Below are 18,786 nucleotides of genomic sequence, written 5' to 3'. Positions count from 1 at the left end.
GTTAGACAAAAAGGTTGAGATAGATAAAAATAAGAAAAATAAAAATAAGAAATTCAAATCAGCATAACTTTGCGTATAATACACTGGATTCTGTTTTTACACGTTTTACATTTTTTGAATTTTCCACTCATACTAAATGTTTAACGTATATTAATTATCATGTGATTTTTCTTTGATTTATTCTGGATTTTTTGAAACATGTTGCGAAGAGTTTAGTGGCAAATTGAAGTCACACGATCAAAAATACGAGCGAAAAAAAATCGTGTAACAACAAAATCCTGTGTAATCCGATTTTTAAAAAAACCAGGACCATCAGAAGCGAAACCTGAGATTGGTCCTTGGCCACCGGAAATGTTCCGGGTTATCCGAGGGTATGTTCAAGATGCATTTTTTCCACTGCTTGTAAATTTATGTGACGTTTAATCTCATCATGTTTTATACTTTCTCCGAAAACTAGAACTAATATGCCGGCCAATGGTGGCTGTAGATCGAGAATCCATCTAAACTACACAGAGATATGGCCATTTCCGTAAAAACGGTACCGGTAACATGATGAAATGATAACAAATCGGAATAATGCAAATATGAGTATCTGACTTCATGGCTTTGCGAGACGATGATTACAGAAATATTACCAGAATGATAGTGTCCACTGCCACCATTATAGCAGGTTCCATGGGCCTTCCAGGAGGGGCCGGTTTTGGCACCATCTGGAACCATGCATATATGGGTGTCAAAATTCATGTTTTCCCAAGACGATAAATATAGGATCTTTATTAGAGATATATTTTGAGGACTGTAAGACTCTTTGGCCAATTTGTAACAGGTTCCGGAAGTTCTGCGAAAGTGACATTTGTTCAGGGTGTATGGCCAACCCCGTATCGTTTTCACGAAAATGACCATATCTCTGCGTATACCTCACGGATTTTAGATCTGCCGTCAGCATTGGTCAGCATATTAGTTCTAGTTTCCACCGGTGGCCAAGGGACAATCGGAGGTTTCGCATAAAGCCAGTATACTAGAAGAGTTTCCGCGTCTGATGGTCCCAGTTTGATCAAACTCGGATTATTCTACGCAAAGTTATGCTGATTTGAATTTCGACAAATTTTTGCCTATCTCAACCTTTTTGTCTAACCCCTGTACTATTAGTACTCATGAACACTATTGGAACTCATGAAATTCCTGAACTTTCAAAATAATCTTTGCATAAGGGAAAATGAAAAGTTAAAATAACTGTAACGAGACATAAACAAGATCCCAGTTAATACTATCAAGCGTCCACAATGTAAGTTGGACTGAAAGTCAATAAAGATTTTGTATAGCCTGATATAACGATCCTTGCAAGTTTGAATCCTCTAAGTTATCCTGAGTTAAGGTAAGCTATATAGCAAGAAGAATTTGTAGAATGCCGGAAGTAATTCTGGACTTCCCTTGAAGGTTAATGTACATTAATCACATCCATTAATTAACACGATGATAAAGTTTTAAAAAAATCACATGTTCAAACATTGTCTTCCTATACTGTTATGGACTTTTTAGAGTTATTATCAATATTGGAATTTGAGAAACAGGAATATAAATTTTTTTTGAAGAAATTCATGGAGTTTCGTAAACAATATACTAGACAAATTCATTGAGAACTCCTGACAAAAAGCTATCGAGAGAGCACTCGTAAAGTTTTATGGGATCGTTGAAGACATTGAATAAGAAACTTTTGAATAAACTACACAAATATTCCGTGAAGATTGTGTAAAAATCATGAACGTGAAAAATGTAAATTGAAATAAATTCTGCCACCACCTGCTGTATGATATAACAAATACTTTTTAGACTCTCTCTCCAGTACTTGGATAACTCGAACTAGAGTACGTATAATTATAATATGACAAGCGCAATGCTTTAAAAAGAAAAAAAAATAATACATTTGACCAAACTCTGCGTCTTGGTGATTGATCCGTTGCAGGAATTCGTAAACTAAATTTTCTCCACATTTTTCTTAAAATTAAGATAGGTTTCTATACTTCCTGCTCCGCTTGATCAATAATTTTTTTTAAATGTTACTCTGAATTGCATTCGGCATTATTAAACTTTTGTTCGAACATTCACTAAAATAATTACCCATATTCTTGTTTACGTACGCACATGCTTTCGAACGAAAGTTGATGCGCATACTAGTTTACGCCAGCAAAATCAAATGGAGAAACCGTTCGAATGAATCACATTCGTTCGAAAGTATCGTTCGTCCGTAAACAAAAATAAGGGTGAATAATAGGACATCAAACCGAAATCAAATATCTTTTGAATGACTTGGAGGGGTTATACACGTATTACGTAAGCCAGCTCAGGGCTGAAAGTCTCGCTAATAAAGACACAAAAAAAGCTTTCTACAGTATTCCCTTTGGAAAAAAAATCATGTGTTCTATTTCATTTGGATCGTTGGAAAATTATAGCTCTGACGTGGTTATTTTTGCGTGAAGAACTTTATAAACCTTCCCAAACACAATTGAGATTATTCAGCCCAGAGAAATATCATTTCAGTGTCATAGGATTGGATTGCTAGTAACTATATTTTAATTTGTTTTACAATTTTACATAGGACTAGCTTTTAAGTAACTTTATTTCAAAGATTTTATGATGTTGATGAAGCTAAAACGCTTGAAGGATCCTATACCGTTGTCTAACAAATTTTGGTTATAAACACAAAGTGTAGGGCACAAGAACGTAATTCCAAAATTTTCACAAAGAGTAATATCCCGTCTGACCAACTTATAGGATCATTGAAGTTTTTCAGGTTCATGAAAATTCCGAATTGGAAATAGCTTTTGGAAAAAGCTATAAATAAATAATTCTCATAATACCTAAATTACATTTCTCAACACTGCTCAGATCCAGAATATTCGAGTGATGAAAGAAAATCAATTCACGCTATAAAGATAACTCCTTGAAACTTGAGAAATAAGTACATTTTTATACATTTGTCGATACATTTACAATGAAGCTTATATAAAAGCAAAATTTCTAGAGGAACTTTTGTCGGAATTTTCTGTCGAAATTCTATGAAGAAGTTTCGAAGATATTCATAAGCAATCTCCCGAAAAGCTCCTGAGTGAATTTCCGGAGAAATTTCATGAGGGAGTCTGGGAAGGTGTTTCTGGGTAAATTCCTGGACAATGCTCGGAGGAATCTGAAAGAATTTTCCTTAGAATCATCAAAGACCTGATAAGATTTCCGAAAGAATCCTTGGGGCATTTTTACGGAGACTTTTTGATTTTTTTTAGTATGGTATTCCAAAGGAATTTCAGGAGGAATTTTTAGAAAATCTTTTGAAACATTCCTAGAGAAAATCCTGAAGGGTTTCATTAAGGAGGTATTTCTGAATGTATTGCTGGAGGAATTTTCCAAAGGAATTCTTGAAGGATATCCGGATAAACTCCTGGATTAGTTTTGGAACAAGAAGAAGAAGAAGAAGTAACGGAAGAATTGATGGAGATTTTTTTGAAGAAGTCCATTAACAAATTCACGAACTTATAACTTGACCAATTATCCCGAGAATATATAAATCAAATATTTTTTATATTATATTCTTTTACAAAATACATTGCTTTGAGATCTAACTTCATTATAAATCAAAGACGGTTCATGAATGTGTTAATATCGTTATTTCAATTAGTCGTAGATGCGTTCGTCCTTGAAACTTATATAAACGATTCATGGTGATTCATATCATTATTCTTTTTCAGAAATGATTTAGTGTAATTGAATATCGACTAAATTATTTCCTTTTGCATAAATAACTTTGATAGAGTTTGACGATGATTGGTCAATAATAATAAATAATCAGCTATGGATCATTTTAGGAAGCAAATTCGGTTAGCTGATCAAAATTGTATTATTAACTGATAGGACGCCTAAATCTTTTGTTTCGCAATTTCTCAACTGTCTCTCATTTGACAAATAGAAAGTAATTGGTTTGGTAATTGATTGGTTTTACAAAAAAAGGATTATATTCCATCAATGATATTTCCATCAGCTGATCAAAATGCGAACCAATTTTTTTCTTCGCTGTCCCTATCGAAGTTCGGCACAGCCATAATTTATACCATGCTTTGATTTTTTTAACAGTGAATTATATTTGCGGTTACTTGAATAAAATTTACCCAGCATTTTTTATAACTTTTTTATATATAATTTTCACATCATTTGCAAAATCTTGATTTTCAGAACAGTATTTTCAGTATAAATGCGTACAGCGATATATGGTTCACTCTTGTTGTGTATTTCTCTCTATTTTGTGTGGCCGAAATGAGAGCATGGTGGTGTTTGACAGTTTCTAATTGAATAGCGGGAGAGTTTCCAATCAGAAACAAAACCTATGTGAGCATACAGGATAGCAATGAAAAAACAACACAAATAAATGCTAACAACCATACTCGCATCAGCCGAAATCTACCCGTACTGAAGGTTGTTCTCTCTTCGCTTTTCTTCCTATTCTCTCAGGTAAGAACAAAATGTATGTCTGTCACCATGCTCTGTACACTTACAGCGCTGTACGCTTACAGCGCATTTACAACGGTATGTCTGCCCCTAGTAATGGAATAGTGTTGGTTCAAGACCCACCGGCAGCCGAATCTTTTTTCGCAATATCTCATAAAAAATACCTTAAAATGGCAAACTTAACTATGTGTATCAAAATTAAACATCTTTTTCAAAAAAAAATATAAAAATCTGACTTCTCTCACAAGTCATTAATCAAGAATAAATTATTTATTATCTATTTCTCAGACTAAGGCTGGAGTGGCCTGGAAAGTATTCTCCATTCAACTCGGTTCATGGCTGCACGTCGCCAGCCACGCAGTCTACGAAGGGTCCGCAAATCGTCTACCATCTGATCGATCCACTTTGCTCTCTGTGCACTTCACCGTCTTGTGCCCGTCGGATCGTTGTCAAGAGCCATTTTCACCGGGTTATTGTACGAAATTCTGGCTACGTGACCGGCCCACCACAGTCTTCAGATTTTCGCGGTGTGAACGATGGAAGGTTCTCTCAACAGCTTTTGCAACTCGTGGTTCATTCACCTCCTCCATATACTGCACCCCGCCATAGATAGTACGCAACACTTCCCTTTCGAAAACTCCAAGTGCGCATTGATCCTCCACGAGCATTGTCCAGATCTCGTATCTGTAGAGGACTACCGGTCCAATTAGTGTTTTGTGGATAGACAGTTTGGTACGCCGGCGAACTCTTTTCGATCCTGCCATGATGCGCCTTCGAATTTCTCTGCTGGTATCGTTATCGGAGGTCAACAGTGAGTCCAAGTGCAAGAATTCTTCAACCACCTCGATTTCATGTATACTGTGTTGCGTTGATGACGTGTTTTCTGGACCGCTCAACTTTCCTTTTCGGTCTGATGTAGGTTCCCTTTATCTTCTCAAAGTTACGTGCCATAATATCAATCTCGTCGGTGAAACCAAATAGCTGAACGAACTTCGTGAAAATCGTACCACTCGTACCAATCCCTGCGCTTCGTATTTCTTCCTCCAAAGCAATGTTGAATAGCAGACACGAAATCACCTTGCCGTAGCTCTTTGCGCTCCAATCCGCAGCGTCGGCAGAGATTGCTTCTGTCAGGGCCTTTGCAGTCCCATTGCTTGTGCCCGGGTTCCAGGCACTTGAAGCCAAGGATGTTAACGATCATTCAGTAATTTGCATTCGATCATTTAGTAGTTTGTCAATAACACATTCCAGAAGCTGAATTTCAAATTATGTTGTATGGTGGACTTCTAGTGCGAAGGTTTTTCTTCACCTCTGTCTAATGGTTCGTTACTTGAATTCCACTAGTAGTTCCACTGCGAGTTCACCGAGCTTGACGTCACTCCTCATCGCCTTCAAGACGTCCGAGTACTTAGCCTCGTCTGTCTTGATGACTAGGGCATCGCCCCTGGAGCGATTGGCGCCTACCCAAGACTTTTTGCTACCCTCATTCGCCTGGGCCTTCTTTTCGGCCCTTGACGTCTTCGGTTTCCTCTTGTTCTTGACCAAGGTCCAGGAGGCGTCATCCCCCTCTATTTCCCTGGTCTGGTGCGGCTGAGAGCTCTCAGCCTGCCGAAACCCCTTACTATCGTCTTTCTGGGTGGACGGACCTTTCCATGTCCTTCCTCCCCTGGTTTTGGAGGTACCTGGCCGGAGTTCAGCTTCCCAGCCCCACTACCCTTGTTCGGGGTACTAACCCTCCGCGTTTTGGAGCGGCCCTCAGGGAACTCATCCCCTGGAGACTGTCTCCCCTGTTTTTGTGTCTGCTCCGTTGGAGCAGTCACCCCCGACGTGCCCAGGAATACTTGAGCCTCAGTCTGGGTAGACTTTGGCACCACCGTCTTCGCTGGCACGCCCTCGGTCGATTCGACCTTGCCCGAGTCCGCGAATCCTTGGGCCTCAGTCTGGGTAGACCTCGACTCCACGAATTTCACGGGTTTGCGCTTGGCCGTCCCGACCGCCCTCTCCAGCTTGGCGTCCAACATCGACTTTCGAAGTTTCAGCAAGCTCCCCTTGAGGTCCTTACTGATATTATGCTTCGATGACGCAAAGTCGATGATGGCGTCCAGCTGTTCCGTCGCCACCTCGAAGGCCGAAAGCCCATCGCGTTTGCGGTTCATCGCCCTCACAAGCCATGGGCCGTCCATAACCACTACCAACGTAGCCGGGGAGAAGGTTGAGTGACCCACGCTGGCGCTGCGCACCGAGCTGCCGACTATTGCCTCTGACCTCCTAGGCGGAGACCTGAACAACCCACCTCTTGCAAAGGGGTTGTCGCATACACTACTACCACTAATTGAAGAATTGACTTGGTTTTCCATTTTGGTCCCACGAGTTGCTCGGGAAAAGAGGTCCACCACGCTAGAGCCCAGCATGACGCGGTGAGGGGCAATTACTGTGGAGGGTGCCCAGGTACCCCACAGGCTCCGTTAAAGGCTCATTATTTCACCCCCCTTGCCATGCATCCCCTCGGCAGGGGTCGCTTAATGCCTTGGGATTAGGGGTTAGGGACCATTGGTACCCTTGGTCGCACCCTCTCACTCTAGCTGATGTCAGAAAGACAACAGTGCCCAGGCTGCACTACCAGCTAAGTACAAAACCCTTAGCTGGCGGTCGATTGTCATCGCAAGACCCGTGGAAGCGTGAGATTGGAACTTGTGAGGACCAGAGCTCCTTCCCAGACGTCAACTCACCATTTCACAGCCCTCACCATTTCGCAGTGTATGTATGCGTGTGCGCAAAATTTCTCACTCATTTTTAATGCACTCATCCTTAATTGATTTGCTAGCAGAATCCTGTCCCATTGTTTCCAATCGAAAATTGACCATATTGGACTATGGGCTCAGAAGTTATGGCCAAAATACAATTTTTTTTATATCAAAAACGGGCGCATTAAAATTTCTCACTCATTTTTTAGGCTTTTATCCTTAACCGCAACCAGTTGCATTCGACGCGGAATCCTGTCCCACACGCACTCTTGCCCCACTCTACTCTACTCATTGTCAGTTCAAATAAATTGTTCGAAGTGGAAACATCGGAGTTCCCTGAGAAATAGCTGCTGGTTTCGATCAACCTTGCCACTCTCCGCTCAATATAAGGAAGGGTTTATTGAAATAGTAACGTCTTTTTTTTTTCAGAACCAGAGATTACGAGGCGAACTGAGTGCAGGTTGGTAGGGCACGCAGTAGTCGATAGTGGTGACAAACTATCTCCGTCATCGCATCGTTATATTTCGTTTTTATTTGGAACGCCATTCCGCCGGCGTTTTACTATCACCGTAGTCACCGCGTACTGTAGGGTCATGGGTTCGAGTCCCATCGAAGGGAAAGTGATTACCTCCAATATATTTTCCAAATCAATATCTTCCACATAACGTTCATAGGGACACGGCAGGTATTTCCGTCCATCGTCGTAGGGGCTAAAACCAACGAAAACAACGTCCATTTGCTAGAACTCCACTACAGCAGAACGTTTCTCCTGAGTTTACGATTTAGTAAGGATGAGTTTGGCAAAAAAGTGTCTCTTTTATCGGTTTTCGAGGCTATGACGAACAGACGAAAATGCCTGTCTTAACCCTATTCACATATGAGTTTTCATAACATTGTAAATTAACGTCCAAGACGGGTGGTTTAATCTCCGGAAATAGGCAATTAACTTTGATTGAACTGAACCTGAGTTGCGTGCTCTTGCCTACGCAATGCGGTCGGGTCTGAGCTTGACGACCGACTGGCAAATAGCTTACACAACCTCACTTGATCAGTACAGTTGCTGATGAAGAATGTGTACAGCCGCCAGACATTCTAAATACTCACGCTCCTCTAATGTGAACGTGTACTATACACATGTGGAAGTGATGGCTTGAGAAATGGATTGCGAGTGATTTGACTATGCGTCCAATTTGGGAATCTCGAGCTCGTTAAGTAGCCGCTAGATTGCGAAGGCCGACGGAGGTCCTTCGTAGCTTAGTTGGCGTACTGTTGGGTCATGGGTTCGAGTCCCATCGAAGGGAAAGTGATTACCTCCAATACATTTCCCAAATCAATATCTTCCACATAACGTACATATTCACATATGAGTTTTCATAACATTGTAAGTTAACGTCCAAGTCGGGTGGTTTAATCCCCGGAAATAGGCAATTAACTTTGATTGAACTGAATATTTTACGGATAATATGTTATTTATGGATGTTCTCTTATACTTTCTGGAGCACCCTATACTATTTACATGAATCGCAGTTATGTGCTACATTAGCTCTAGAATAATTATAAACAGTGGCGCCGGGAGTGGGTGGGACAAGTAGGACATGTCCTACGCATGAATTTTCCTGGGTAGGACAGTCAATGCATTGTCCTACCCATCATTATGGTAAGATGAAGTCATTGGCTGGCAGGAATCTGTGAGTTAGCAAATGGAGATTTCAAAGTTAATTAGAGTCTAAACAATAGACATATATGATATATAAAAATGTATAGGATCCAGAATGTTTTCGTTCATTTATTTGGGCTCAATCATTTTTTATTTTGTCAATAACTCAGTCCAGCGGCTAAATTTTAAAATGTGTTGTACGGTGAACTTCTAGTGTGAAGGGTTTCTACAACTTTGCCAAACTAACCGTTGTTTGAAGTGATGAACTCGACGTCTCTTTAAAAAAATCACTTTAATCAAGTTCAAAAACGTTGTTTAAATTCCACTAAAATGGAGTTTAAACGCATGTTGCTGTAACTTCTACTAAAAGAGGACAACATTTGAATCATTTTGTCTAAGTTACTGCAAGTAGCGCTACCTTCGTTATTAATGGCATTCAAACACGAATTTTTAGAATTAATTGCATATTATTCGGCAACTTGGCCGTACGAAAACCATTTTTTTGTTAAATATCTTGGCTGTGCATATGCACAGCACATGTTTCGAAATGGACAAATTGATATGAAATTTGCGAAAAAGAATCCACGTGTTTTGGAGGAACTCGAACCCTCAACCTCCTACTCTCTAGATAGGCGTGGGTTATACACAACAAGACCACTTAAAGGTCACGTTTGCGGAAAAGCCATCAGAATCCGAGTACCAACCTCAACCGCGGTTAGCTCTCTTTTTTTGCAAATTGAATATCTTTCGGATGTTTGAAAATTCATCTCCACAGTTCGAGTCCCTCCAAGACACATGGATTCTTTTTCGCAAATTTCATATCAATTTGTCCATTTCGAAACATGTGCTGTGCATATGCACAGCCAAGATATTTAACAAAAACACGATTTTTTAGGTAAAGTTGTGGCAAAATCTTCGCACAAGAAGTCCACAATAAAACATATTTTAGAATTTAGTCATTCGTTAGACCTATTGACAAACTGCTGAATGATCGAACCCAGTTTACTAAATGATCGGAAACTTCCATTGTATGAAGGTTTTCCAGATATAAAACAGAAGTTGGTGGAATCTGCAAATGTGATTAGAAGCATTTTTAGAAGTTTTATTTATCATAAACACGTTTAAATGGCTTCTAATAAGCCCACGGAAAACAAAGTTTAATGCAAATCTCAGAAGATTTATTTAAATTTGAGGAACCACAAATATCCCAAATCCCGCTTGAAATCTGGTCGGTGAAAGCTTCTAAGCTCTCAAAAAGATTAGTTTACAATCATGCGATCTCTTGGTAGTTTGCTTTGAATCGCTAGATCCATAACCATATTATATTCAATAATCGTAAGAATTCCTGTATGTCAGATTCTTGGAAGGCCTGAATAATCTTGGAAAAGCAATATTTGTCCTGAAAATTTAAAAAATCTTTAATTTTGTGAGTATTTTTCGCAAGAGCTTTTCAAGTCCTGTTTAAATAATTTAAAATTGATTATATTGCCACCTCAAGCATAACTGGTCTATATTGAAATCGATTTCATATAAACATGGGAAGGTTATGCAATATAGGTAGAATATGCATCGATTTCACAACACCAGAACGGTTTGTCAGATGGGGGACAAGCTCAGTGGTCGATAACTGCATGGCCATGAAGTCCACTATAAGTAGGAGATCGCGGGTTCAATCACAGACTCGTCCCTTTTCTATTCTGTATGTCTTTTCATGTTCCACCAAAACGATTCCTTCTGTTATGCGTTCCACACTAACAGTTGCAAAATTTCCTGTGGCACCTACTTTAGCACCACACATATTCCACATAGGTTCCTGCAACTCATATGAGACCGGATTCATCAAGTTGCTGCAAGCATTATTGTCTGACTTGTGCTGTTCGGGAGGAAACGTCATAGAGTTCTCCGCACCTTTCTTCAATAGGTGTCCATTATTTCCCCTAAAATATTCGCAAGCACGTGGCCAGGACAGATCTCGACTATTGGAGAATGCCTCTGTGGTAACGGATTCCAGCCCAGCGGAGATGCTACTCTCATACCACAGTCTAGGCTTGTAACACCTTCAAATTTATGCGAATCGCTTAATGTTAATATTAATACCAGAATTTTTACCCAAATTCACCTTTCCTAATCCAGTTTTCCGCGACCGGAAATGGCCGCCAGCTTGCCTGTTGGCTCTGATTTGGCGTTTGTGGATGTCAACTGCACTTACCGTTCCGAGCATTTTGATCAATGTGGTAAATAAAAAGGCTTGAATCCACTTCATCAGCACCTTATTATTTACCACATTACCAGAATGCTGGGAACAGTGGGTGCAGTTGACTTCCACAAACGTCAAATCAGAGACTAGCCCACATGCAAGCAGTCGGCCATTACTGCTCGCGGAAAACTGGATTGTCCTACCCACGACTCGGAACGTGGATGCGCCTCTGATTATAAATTATTAACGTTCGATTTATCTGGCTTCTTGTTCTAATAAATCCGTGAACATTCCAATCGTCCAATCGACATTTAGTTGGTGGCGATGTAGCGATTATAGTGTCACGTGAACTTAACATACTTTCTCAGAAATTCTCAGCGTTGAATATAAACAAAACCCCATGCTGATAATGCATCAGCGCTCTGCCACCGAGATGGTTGAGCAAGCGCGGCACTAATCTTCTGCACCCGATGCGCTGATGGTGGTACCGTTCTAATCAGTGCGGAAAAAAGTTGTTGGCTACAGGTTCTGATTAACGGCATGGGTGAATAGTTCCTATCGCAGCTCTTTGGTGTCAATGTCAGTTGGTCACTAGTTATCAATAATGCATTCTGTGTGAGATTCTACAAAGAGCCGCATGCATGAGGGATTTGAACAATATTCTGTAATATAACGATCATACGATGTAGGGGAACTGTTCCGATCTCCATATCACTGTGCATACATCCATCTCATCGCTAAACAAAAAAATACGGCACCAAATTTATCGCTTCTTTTTGTCAACATGCGTGCTCGTTGCTGAAAAAAATCAAATATAAAAAATAATAAACAATCCAAATTCCTTTCCATTGCTTTGTTCTTGATGGGATGGAAATAAGTGCTATGAGATGAAATGGCGAACCGTTCCCCTATATAAATTAATATTTCAACAATACTAGCCACGCACATCTTGACAATGCAAATCAGTACTAATCGCACAAACATCTTATTTTTTAATTATGTTTTATTCTTTTACTTAACTAGCTGCAAGTCTCGAATATTTTGAAATAGTACACGATTGATGAATGCTTTTAATTAAAAGGTTAGAACTGCAGTGTCTTAATCAAACATTTGACAGGTCACTGTCGACTCAACTCAAATGGCAAATGTTCAACCCATTGAAGCAACTGTCTGTGATAGTTGTGAGTTCGATCATGGAACTTCTTATTATTTTATATGTCTTTTGCTTAACTGCGTTTCCAATCATTTGGTAAACAGTAAACACTTATCATACGACATTCTTTTCAGAAACCTGTACCTTCAGAGTATTCTGCTGTTTATAACTCGATCCGGTTACAAGTTATTGGCCGTAATACTCTTTTGCGTTATCTATATGCATTTTTCATAGACCCCTTTCCAAAACTTCCTTTTTCCTCCCAACCACATTCCTTCATTATTTTTTTACTTCCTTGTCCGTCTTCTTCTTCTTCTTTCTTGATCGAAGTTGTCAGCTGTCAACTTCTGTTGTTGGCCCGGTAGCAAAGACCATATGACTTCCTTGTCCGTCAAAAGTGTGATGGAAAAATGTTGTAAAGGCGATATACACAAATAACCCAAATACTGATAGGGAAGAACAGAGCAAAATGCACCCACGGCCTAAATAATAAATTCACTCATTTAATTTTTTGTAGGACTTTTCTGAACAAATGTATCCATTACAATTCAATATTCATTCATTTATTTAGTTAACATCTAAACAGATAACACTGAATCAACAATTTGACGCCACAATGCACGGTTCGAGGCCGCATCTCTCCATCCTCGGATACGCCCCACGCTTGCCAAGTCGTTTTGCACCTGGTCTGCCCATCTCGCTCGCTGCGCTCCACGCCGTCTCCTACCTGCCGGATCGGAAGCGAACACCATCTTTGCAGGGTTGCTGTCCGGCATTCTTGCAACATGTCCTGCCCATCGTACCCTTCCGGCTTTAGCTACCTTCTGGATACTGGGTTCGCCGTAGAGATGGGAGAGCTCATGGTTCATTCTTCGCCGCCACACACCGTCTTCTTGCACACCGCCAAAGATGGTCCTAAGCACCCGTTTCTCGAATACTCCGAGTGCTTGCAAGTCCTCCTCGAGCATTGTCCATGTTTCATGTCCGTAGAGGACAACCGGTCTTATTAACGTCTTGTACATGACACACTTGGTGCGGTGGCGAATCTTTTTTGACCGCAGTTTCTTCTGGAGCCCGTAGTAGGCCCGACTTCCACAGATGATGCGCCTTCGTATTTCACGACTAACGTTATTGTCAGCCGTTAGCAAGGATCCGAGGTAGAAGAATTCCTCGACCACCTCGAAGGTATCCCCGTCTATCGTAACACTGCTTCCCAGGCGGGCCCTGTCGCGCTCGGTTCCGCCTACAAGCATGTACTTTGTCTTTGACGCATTCACCACCAGTCCAACTTTTGTTGCTTCACGTTTCAGGCGGGTGTACAGTTCTGCCACCTTTGCAAATGTTCGGCCGACAATGTCCATGTCATCCGCGAAGCAAATAAATTGACTGGATCTGTTGAAAATCGTACCCCGGCTGTTACACCCAGCTCTCCGCATGACACCTTCTAGCGCAATGTTGAACAACAGGCACGAAAGTCCATCACCTTGTCTTAGTCCCCGGCGCGATTCGAACGAACTGGAGTGTTCGCCCGAAATCTTCACACAGTTTTGCACACTTTGCTTTGATCAGTCTAGTAACCCGGATAAAAATTTACAGTAACTTGAATGACATAACCCATTGAAATACAATAGATTGTGTGGCAAACAATACAAACTATTGTACGCTTATTGTAAAATGTTCACGGTTGTAAAAGATCTTTATTGTACGTCCATTAAAATAACAATATATTTAAATGTTACCGATTCATTCTATTATATTTTTATTGTTCGCTTATGTTTAGTATTGCTCATCCAAAAACTAAACAAATTTTAAAAGTATTCGGTTTGGATGATCTGGAAATCCGTCTAATGTAATTGTATTAATATAATTTTGGAATATTTCATGGATTTATTATATTGATGAAATAACAATTGAAAACAATAAAATTACAATAGCTTTGCTTATTAATTGAATAAAAATGTTATACCGATTCTCAAGTATATATTTTCATATTGCAGGTCTAGGAATGTTATGCAATAAAAAAATTAATTCAAAAAAATGAAAGAGAATAAAAACTTTTGCTTATCATTTTACTCGGAGAATGGCTGAATTCATTTGAGCGTGTACAGTTTTGTTTATAATTAGTGAAGAGATGAAAATAATTAAACTGTATGGTGCAGAAAGTGTCTTTTCCATTACAGTTTCTGCTGCTGGGCAAGCGGTAAATCACTATACGGCTTCTGTACCGTGGTAAGTATTTAAAGTGTTAGTGCGCTAGAGCATCATTACTGGGAGCGAGTATTTTGATCAGTGCTGTCATTTTAGATTAGTCACTCTTTTTCGCATCGGCCACTATTTTCGGTTATCATTTTGGTGGCTGCATTCCGTAGCGGTGACGTTCGACGTTTGATAGTTCATCAAATAGCAAATTTGGTCACCTGTCAGCTGCGCTACTGTTTTAGCAGCGCGTTTAGTAGCGACCGGTAAAGTGTCAAGTAATGATACTGCGCTGACAAACGGTTTATACTCAACACCGGTACTCGTAATCTTAGGGTGCTGCCAGAGTACACTCGAAGTGCGATGCGAAGCGTAGCGTCCATACGATTTGATATCTCCTTATTTTTGATTGTTATTCCCTAGCGTACAATTTTCGCGCGGCGTTGCGTAGACGCGTCTACTCTGGCAGGCACCTTGTATTTACTACATACAAAAGTTCAATGTACATAATGAACGCAGTGGTTCATCCCGAACAAAAAATAAATAAAAATTGTATCTTTAAATACCTTATGACATACCTGGTAACATGTATCCTTGTTCCTTTACAGAAATGAAGCTTATGATAAATAAAATACTGCTGCTTGCTGTTCATTGATTCAAGATCGTTCAGTGGCTACCATTGGCCAATCTTACCAACGGGATATAATAAGAACTGATGCAGGTAATTTTTTCTTTTCTTCTCGACGTATACTTCTAATAAAACTGACATCCTTTAATAATTTACATTTCTCACAGGTTTATGCACCCGTAGCCAAGTAACAGCAATGCGAGTTAAAATGAGTTAAAATCAAGTTTTAACTGAATTAAAATAATTTGAAAATAAAAAAAAATGTAAAACAATTAATTGTATTGTATTTTTATTGTAATATTGGAGTATAATGTATTCTAAATCCTGTTGTATTTCTATTGTAAAACAATAGAAACAGTAAATGAAAACATTTAAAACACAATGTTTTCTATTGTTTTGTCGCTCGAAATCATCTCATTTGAAGAACCGTAAAATCAATTGTTTTGCTCCAAATTTTGTATGGAAATTTTTCGATTTTTTTTATTGTACACATACATAACAACCCCCTTTTTAATCGTAAAAGTCCCACCTACCATTCATTTTATCGTGGAAAACCATTATTTCTCATGTGATTTTATTGTCAAAATTCCACTATATTCAATGGTAAAAATAATGTTTTAAATGGTGTTGTAACAATAAAATTTATAATATTTTAATAATATTTTTTATCCGGGAAGCTTCCCAGGGAAGCTGTTCTAGTCCATAATTTTCCTTAGCTCTACGCGGTCTATACTGTCGTGTGCCGCCTTGAAATCTACGAACAGATGGTGCGTTGGGACCTGGTATTCACGGCATTTTTGAAGGATTTGCCGTACAGTAAAGATCTGGTCCGTTGTCGAGCGGCCGTCAACGAAGCCGGCTTGATAACTTCACACGAACTCGTTCACTAATGGTGACAGACGACGGAAGATGATCTGGGATATCACTTTGTAGGCGGCATTAAGGATGGTGATCGCTCGAAAGTTCTCACACTCCAGTTTGTCGCCTTTCTTGTAGATGGGGCATATAACCCCTTCCTTCCACTCCTCCGGTAGCTGTTCGGTTTCCCAGATTCTGACTATCAGTTTGTGCAGGCAAGTGGCCAGCTTTTCCGGGACCATCTTGATGAGCTCAGCTCCGATACCATCCTTACCAGCTGCTTTATTGGTCTTTAGCTGTTGAATGGCATCCTTAACTTCCCCCAAGGTGGGGGCTGGTTGGCTTCCATCATCCGCTGCACTGACGTAGTCATCTCCTCCGCTGCCTTGACTTTCACTGCCTGTACTCTCAGCGCCATTCAGATGTTCCTCGTAGTGCTGCTTCCACCTTTCAATCACCACACGTTCGTCCGTCAAGATGCTCCCATCCTTATCCCGGCACATTTCGGCTCGCGGCACGAAGCCTTTGCGGGATGTGTTGAGCTTCTGATAGAACTTGCGTGTATCTTGAGAACGGCACAGCTGTTCCATCTCCTCGTACTCCGCTTCTTCCAGGCGGCGTTTCTTCTTCTGAAAAGGCGGGTCTGCTGTCTCCGCTTCCGTCTATAACGTTCCACGTTCTGCCGGGTACCTTGCTGCAGCGCGACCGCCCGCGCTGCGTCCTTCTCCTCCAGAATTTGTCTGCACTCTTCGTCGAACCAATCGTTCCGTCGACTTCGACCCATATATCCGACGTTGTTCTCCGCTGCGTCGTTAATGGCTGCTTTGACTGTACTCCAGCAGTCCTCAAGAGGGGCCCCATCGAGCTCACCCTCTTCCGGCAACGCTGCCTCGAGATGCTGCGCGTATGCAGTGGCGACATCAGGTTGCTTCAGTCGCTCTAGGTCGTACCGCGGCGGTCGTCGGTACCGAACAGTGTTGATGACGGATAGTTTTGGGTCGATGTTAGCGCCACGATATGTCCTGACGTCGATAATGTCGGAGAAGTGCCGACCATCAATCAAAACGTGGTCGATTTGTGATTCTGTCTGCAGTGGTGATCTCCAGGTGTACCGATACGGGAGGCTGTGTTGGAAGTAGGTGCTACGAATGGCCATATTCTTGGAGGCGGCGAAATCAATTAGTCGTAGGCCGTTTTCGTTCGTCAGCCGGTGAGCGCTGAACTTTCCAATAGTCGGTCTAAATTCCTCCTCTTGGCCAACCTGAGCGTTCAAATCTCCTATGATGATTTTGACGTCGTGGCTTGGGCAGCTGTCGTACTCACGTTCCAGCTGCGCGTAGAATGCGTCATTATCATCATCAGTGCTTCCGGAGTGTGGGCTATGGACGTTGATTATGCTGAAGTTGAAGAACCGGCCTTTGATCCTCAACCTGCACATTCTTTCATTGATCGGCCACCACCCGATCACGCGCCTTTGCATATCGCCCATCACTATGAAAGCTGTTCCCAGCTCATGTGTGTTGCCGCAGCTCTGGTAGATGGTATGATTACCTCTAAACGTTCGCACCATTGATCCCTTCCAACAAACCTCCTGCAGCGCTACGATGCCGAATCCACGGTCCTTGAGCACATCGGCGAGTATGCGTGTATGCTCCCGATGAAGTTGAGAGATTTGCAGTTCCACGAACCGAGTTTCCAATCGCTAGTCCCTTTTCGTCGAAGTGGTATTCGCCGATGGTTCCGGTCCGTACTCTCTTGTTGATTGTTCGTTGCTTATGATTTTTCAAAGGCTGGCTTGCAGGGCCTGACACCAAACCCCCTAAATTTCCGGAGGACCATTCCTCCTTATTTCCGGTGGACCATGGTGCACAGTTTCACTTAGAGTCCCTCGCTGGCACTCGGACGATGATCAGCCGCCCCTAACATGGAGAACAGATGCTGTTGTGAGCCGATCCTGACATGGAGAACAGACGCTCAATAAGATTTGCACCTCCGGAGAGGAGCAAACCCCCCCTTCCCTGTCAGCATACGACCATAGTTCCCACCGGGGTTGGTTACCCGATCTTCCCTAAAGTTGCTCGTATCCCAGCCAGCACCGCGGGGAGGTAGGGATAGGAGTTGCTGGGTAAGAGGCTAAGGACCGCGAGATGGGGTCTATTTTATTCCTTCAGGTACGCGAAGTACCAATGGTACGCTTTACCCAGCATTTGCCGTGCCACAATTCAATATAAGTTATTCATTATCGAGCTCCTTTCATTTCTACTTAAATTTTATGATTTGCGAATCTTCTACCTCAACCGCAATATCCTTCAATCCCTTAAGACAAAACAAACAATCATGCGTTCTCCATTATTTCACATGCAACTGAGTCATTTTACGTCCACTTTTCGGATTTTTTTCAATTGGCGTTTATTTGAAGGCTCAAGCGCTCGAAGGCATAGCTGAGCCGATAGTGAATTGAAATTTTATTACAATTTCATCTTTTGCTTCTTATGTTTGTATGTTAGTGTTTAGGAGCCGAAAAACTCGCGGCTTGGTCGAGGTTAAGGAGTACATACAAAAAACAAATTGGATGGGATATGGCCTTGGGATTATATTGGTGTCCGTAGGTAGCGTTGATGATGTCTTTTCATGATGATTGATATGGTGCAGACCAGGGACAATCTGAAATTGAAAAAAAAATCATTAAAGGCGATTTGACGCTCGTATATATCACCTTCCCTAGCACCCACCTTGGCAAGTGAGTCCGCTCTCTCATTACCCGGGATCGAGCAATGTGAAGGGACCCATACCAAAGTGATAGTGTAAAAGCGATTCGATAGAGCACTCAATATGGATCGTATTTCGCTCAGGAAATAC

The 18,786-nt window shown here is 41.2% G+C and overlaps 1 long non-coding RNA gene across 1 annotated transcript; it reads left to right on the top strand.

Annotated features, from left to right (window-relative positions):
* The first annotated feature begins 14,354 nt into the window (after nucleotides 1-14,354).
* On the top strand, nucleotides 14,355-15,320 carry LOC134203279 (uncharacterized). Its single transcript, XR_009977557.1, has 3 exons — nucleotides 14,355-14,474; nucleotides 15,050-15,162; nucleotides 15,237-15,320. It is a non-coding gene; the product is annotated as an uncharacterized LOC134203279 (long non-coding RNA).
* The last annotated feature ends 3,466 nt before the right edge of the window (nucleotides 15,321-18,786 follow it).

The sequence above is a fragment of the Armigeres subalbatus genome, unplaced genomic scaffold (assembly GCF_024139115.2).
Source record: "Armigeres subalbatus isolate Guangzhou_Male unplaced genomic scaffold, GZ_Asu_2 Contig1737, whole genome shotgun sequence".
Classification (NCBI taxonomy): Eukaryota; Metazoa; Arthropoda; class Insecta; order Diptera; family Culicidae; genus Armigeres; species Armigeres subalbatus.
The sequence above is the reverse complement of the archived record's forward strand: the minus strand, read 5'-3'. Positions and strand labels throughout refer to the sequence as shown.